The following is a 6,227-nucleotide window of genomic DNA, read 5'->3' as shown; positions in this document are numbered from 1 at the left end:
ATTTTTAAAAATCCTTAAACACTTTAGTATTTACTATCCCTATAGTGAATGGGATCTCTTTGATGGCACTTATCCAACAGGTCTTTTCATTTATGAGAATCACACCTCTTATTTATGGTTCATATGTAATTGCAGTAGCTAGAAACTGCAGGAAAATGTTAAATAAAAATGATGAAAGCTAGTATCTACATTTTATTCCTAACTTCTATTAGACTTTATTGTGATGGTGCTGATTTGAGATTGAGTTTCTAAGGGCTGGATAAAAAAGAATCCTTCCAAAGACCCAGTTTCTACTAGGGAATTAAATAAATTACTCAATCAGGCATTGACAATGAAATTGCAGAAATATTTATATGGAAAAATGTCCACCATGTGTTTGGTCAAATGCAAGATCCAAAAACCAGGTAGGATACAATCTGATCCCGTGAGGAGGAGGGATATGCACACCCAGTATACCGTGGACCTGCACTCACTCCACCAGCCACTGTAGGGGACAGCTCCATCACTCTCCCATCACTGTCCATCATGTGGTCTTCAGGTCTCCCTCCCCACCCCCTGGCCACATCTGGTCACTTTCAGGAATGAGAAAAGTCTCATCTTCAAGTAGGAAAAACTCAGCCAGTCTAAATCAAGACTTTCATCTCATTTACAACTTAAAGCTCCTTCCTTCCCCACTCCCTTGGGCATAATGTTCTGCCCAGGACCTGTGACAGGGCAGAAGGAGGGCATAGTCTGTGCTTTTACTCCCCTCCCCAACACTCCCTCCTTTTCTCTGGACCCCCTAGGGACAAATGGAAAGGTGCCAAAGACCTTGTCATTTGCTGGTGATGCTCGTGACTGTTGAAGGCAACTCCTTTGTGGGGTCTTCTGAGACACCCTATACGGACCTTCCCATTGCTTCATTCCCTGGTATGAGCAATGCACATCCCCCTTGCCTCACCTCTGCTCTCAGCTCCTGTCCTCCAGGGACACGCCCACAGTTCCTGGCAGGCAGTTTTCTGGGTAGGGTGTCTCTGAGGAGGCTCATGACCAGATCTACTCCCTAGTGACCACTGACATGGAAGACATCAAATGTCCTTGCCTTGACAAGCTGCACCTGAAAGCTGCTTTCATAGTTCTCTGCATCTACCCACTTTTGGAAGCATCACAGTCAGCATTCTGGCCAATAAGGTGCCCAAGAATCATCGGATGCTTCAATCTAAGAGCTGTTGCAAGCTTCCACGATCAGGCAAACATCCAGCCATGGAGGAAGCTTGTCTCCCCTTTTGCACACCACCTCAATTTCTATAGTGACCCTCTTAGGCCCCCCTCACACCTGGCCTCCTTGGCTATGGAGAGTGGAGAGATAGACAATGCTGTGCCCTCTACACCTAAGCATTTCCTGCAAATCACCTTTTATTCGACTGAACCACTAGCCCTCAGCCAAGTGGAGTTGCTGGATGACCATGATGGACCCAGCTGGGCCATTATTAAACCCTGTGTGGACAGGTCTTGCACCAATCTTTTGAATAAGGGAGCACGTCTCCGAAACAACAGAAAGTATCATCACAATCCTGTAATCAGATCACAAGGACCACACACAAAAGTGATATCTCCGAGAAGCAGAACACAAACGACTTTTATTTTATTCTTTATGCCTATCCCTTATCTGGTGGTCTGCCACAATTGGGAATGCCTTCCCTCTCTGACAGCAAAGTGCTCTGATTGTTCCCTTTGCCGTGAAACAGAAATCACAGACATCGAGAGGCAGAAACCAGCCAGAGGAGTGCACTCCCTGTTGCTGTCTTTGATATTTCAAATCATGTCACTAAGCAAGCTTGACTCTGAAAGGGGCAGATAGAAGGCAAGATCCTCCTTTCACACCTCTACCTTTATCCTCTCCTCCATGAAATCACGGGCAGGTTTCACAGCCTTTCTTGTCCCAAACAAAGAAGGAAAGATCTGGTCCTGCGTGATACGAGAACTCCAGGCTCTCATCTTATTTAAAACGTGTGCTCCTCCAACTTTAATCTCAGTTGGGCCTTTGGAGGTGGAAGGAAGGGTGGTTACGCTGTCCTCTCTTTCTCCTCCTCTCTACATGCTAGGTCCTGTGGCTGCAGAAGTCCCTGCAGTTGAGGAAGGCAGTGGGGCAAGGGTGCCTCCCTCCCGTAGGCCTCCATCTGCAGCTTCCTGAACCAGCTAGTTTATCTGCAGGGGTCTCTCTATCCTCAACATCTCCTCCCTCCTGACCTCCCACCTCACTCAAACTGTCAGGCCACCCACCTCTGCAGGTGGGACCTTTGGACAGAATCTCTCTCAAGGTGACCCAGCTTGGCTTCTTCCCATAGGGCCTTTTCCTGGCCTGCTGGATGCACCGTCATGATGAGAGATGAGGTGGGAGGATGCTCAGTCCCAGGTGGCTGAGGAGCCAGGTGTCTTGGCTCTGCCTCTGGGGCCACCAGCGCATCCTGCCTCTCCCCTGGAGATGTCTCAGGTGTGTCAGGTATGAGTCAGTTCCGTCCCTGTCCCCCAGTTTGGGGTGGGGAGGCTCGCCAGTCTCTCCGAGTTGTTCCCTTGGAGCTCCTCACTGGGTAAAGGTGTGACACAATCCAGTGCACAGCCAAACTCATCACGGAGACGTGGAATCTGCAGTAAGAAAAAGTTTATTCGAGAGGCAGGCAAATGAGGAGACAGGACCCTGGCTGAAATCTGTCTCGCCAACTGAGATTAGAACAAGTTTGTACAATCCTAGGGGTTGGGATTACATACATACATACTGATGAAAAAGGAGGGGAAACATGACTAATCCATGCAAAAAGTTGGAGCATGTGCATTGAGCAAACATCTACAGAACCTATATCCGGTGTTCACTTTGGGGTGGAGACAGCATTTAGATGAGGCAGAATTCAACCCCTGACGCCAGGAGATCATCTGTAGGACAAGGAGAGGGCTTGAAACTGGATGAGATATTGGGCTCATTATCTCGGGCAAGGAATGCAGGGCCTGGCTTGTTCGCAGACTGGAGCCCCATCAGTGACCGTCAGTCCAGGTCTCTGCAGAGATGGCTGGTGGTTAGCAGGTTCGCTGGTGGGCTCTGAAAAGATACAAGAGCTGATTGAAGAGAAACTGGTCGCTGAAAAACCAGCTTTAAATGTCCTGTGAATCCACCTCATTAACCCTGTGGGACATGGCTTCCTGGGGAGAGAAAGCAGCCATGTGCCCACCCACACCCCCCCTGCCTCCCCCACCCTCCAGGGTCGCATCCTAGGGCCCAGCTACAGCCTTTGCAAGTCCAGCACAGATGTTGTATTTTCTAAGAAATGTTCTTTGTCTGTATTTCTGCCCAAACAGTGGCCTGGATAAATTACAAAGTTATTTTGCTTTCACCCAATAAAAGCCAGAGGACAGGAATTCGGGGCTGCCTGGTACCTTCATAAGATTCCCCCTCTGCCTCTCCCTAGCTCTGACCCACGCTCCCACATCCGCAAGACTGTGGCCAGAACCCTGGCTTTCATACCTGTATTTCCAGCAGGAAAAGGAGGAAAGGGACAGGCTGGTGGGATCAGCCTCCCCACCCTCCCTTTAGGGTTGATCGTGTGGCATGTCAGGAAGTGCTTTCAGAGCGGGTTCCATCAGCGCTCCAGATCAAGGGGGCAGAAAGGACAGGGAACATCTGGAAGGGACTGTGTGTCTCTTGCACAGACGACCTAGCACCTGGCCTGAGGGTGGCACAGAGCACTGTGGCCCCAGGTTTGGGACCTCAGCCAAGATTGCAATGTCAGTGTAAGTCCACCTTCTTGTCCTGTTTTAACACCAAACCTGATACTTGCCACACAAATGCCAGTCACTCTCTGAAAGGTGGACTCCTCCAAGCCCTCAACTCAAGCAGCCCACTTGAGTGAGTCGGGGATAGCGATGTCTTTTCTAGACTCATGGCTGAGACTTCATACGCTCCACCAGAGATTGAGGGATGACATCTATGGGGCAACGGGAGTGGCCAGTGTTGCCATGTTCAATCCCTTTTTATGTTTTCTCTTGAGACATAAAATAAGGACCCAAGCCAACATCTAATCAAAATATATTTTGATACCTTTATTGGGATCCCAATAACCAAAATTTCCCATAATTTTTATGTACACCAAACAAAAAAGCAAGAAAAATTAGATAAAAATTACTGAGATATAGCACAATGATAAAACAAAGAAATAAGCCCTTTGCACAAAGCTCTTTAGTCTCTGAAGACCCTTCTTTCTTCCCCACAGAAAGCCAAGTGGGTCCAGCTGACCCTGTTCCACAGAACACAGTCCTGCCTATCCATTCCAGGCAACTCCCATGGAAAGGGCAGCTCCTTGGAAAGAAGAAACTTGTCTCCAGACACTTTTTCTCTCTTTTTTTCCCCTTTTCTTTTTAAAGATTTTATTTATTTATTTGACAGAGAGGGACACAGCGAGAGAGGGAACACAAGCAGGGGGAATGGGAGAGGGAGAAGCAGGCTTTCTGCAGAGCAGGGAGCCCGATGCAGGGCTTGATCCCAGGACCCTGGGATCATGACCTGAGTTGAAGGCAGATGCTTAACGATTGAGCCACCCAGGTGCCCTTTTCCCCCTTTTTTTTAAATCAAGATTTATTCTGATTTCTAAGCATACATCTTTTGTCTTCTAGAAGTAAAAATGTTTTGTCAAAATAAAGTTATTTCCTAGACTATATGAATTTAATAAAGGTTTAGAAAATTTTGAATGTTCTCATGAACTTTAATATTCTTTTTTATTATTATTACTGTGTCAAGAACACTTAATATGAGGTCTACCCTCTTGACAGATTTTTAAGCACACAGTATTATTGACCATAGGTGCCATTTATACAGCAGATCTCTGGAACTGGCACTTTCATGACTCCCCCCATCTTCTCATCCTGATAGTGCCTTCCTTGTGTATTTACACGTTTTTAGAAGAACTGGTTTATAAGGATTCCATTATGAAAAGTTTGCACTCAAAGCCAGTCTGCTCTCCAGTGAAGAGCATGGCTCCACTGGGGAGACCCAACCAGCCCAACAGCCCTGCCCAGAACAGAAGAGAAATCAATAGAGTCTGGACAACAAACGATGATAAACCCAGACTAAACAAGGAAAGAAATAATTCTTGCAGCCAGCCTCGATGAGAGATTTTACTGGAAATTTATACAACTGAGAATTTACCCATTCTCTCAAAGTTTGGGGGGGAAAAAAAACTTCATACATATCAAACTTCAGAGCTGTCATGGAAGGTCATTTTTTTTCTTTTATTGGAATTTATCATCTTTGTTCATGGTTCCTGGTGTATTCCATCTTTCTGCCTTGTATTGGGTCAGTTTTGATCATTTGTAATTTTTTAATGAAATCTTCCAGTTTTTCAAGGTTTCAAATCTATCAGCCTAGAGTTTGATGTGGTGTGCATTTATGACACATGGATTGCCTCTGTTGGTTGAAATAATGTCTCTCTCATTCCAATGTAAAAATTCTCTCTCTCATGGCTTAATTATCTATAGCGTTAGCAGGCCACAGTCAGTAATTTAGGGGCCTCCATTTCCGTTGTATTGATCACTGGTCTCACAGGGGTTTCTCCACCAGCTGAGCTTCTTACAGGCCACCATATCAGTGTTTCCTTGACTCCTTACATCCACTGCCATTCCTACTCAATATTTTTTTAGGTCCACTTACTTTTCTTTAAAACTTTACAAACTTGCTATTTTTAACTTGTGCTGTGTTTCTGCCCCAAGTGGGTGTACGTATTCAATATGATCCTGACACTAACTACCCTGAGTTAGCAGGCCCCACAGGGTAAAGGCAATGTCCTGCACAAGACTGACCCACTTCACATGCCACCTGTACCTCTGGTCCATCTTCTACAAATTCAGGGGTTCCCATGAACCCCTCAGTTTCAATAATTTGTTAGGACAACTCAGTAATTCATTGAAAATGCCCTACTTGGGGTCATGTCTTCATTATAAAAGGGGACAGACCAAGAGCAGCCAAATGAAGAGAGACATAGGTCAAGGCAGAGGGAAGAATAGGGGACACAGAGCTTCTGTGTCTTCTCCTCTTGGAACCCTCCCAGCACATTCCATCAGTTCAGCAACCAGGAAGACCCATCTAGCCACAGTGCAGAGTTTTTATTAGAGTCTCATTATGCAGGCACTAGTGATTAAATCATTGACCACATGATTAAACTACTTCTCCAGTCCCTTTCCCTTCCCAGAGGTTGGGCAGGGAA

The sequence above is a fragment of the Callorhinus ursinus genome, unplaced genomic scaffold (assembly GCF_003265705.2).
Source record: "Callorhinus ursinus isolate GAN/ISIS: 27379988/994484 unplaced genomic scaffold, GSC_fseal_2.0 scaffold15, whole genome shotgun sequence".
Taxonomy (NCBI): domain Eukaryota; kingdom Metazoa; phylum Chordata; class Mammalia; order Carnivora; family Otariidae; genus Callorhinus; species Callorhinus ursinus.
This window is presented reverse-complemented; position numbering follows the sequence as displayed.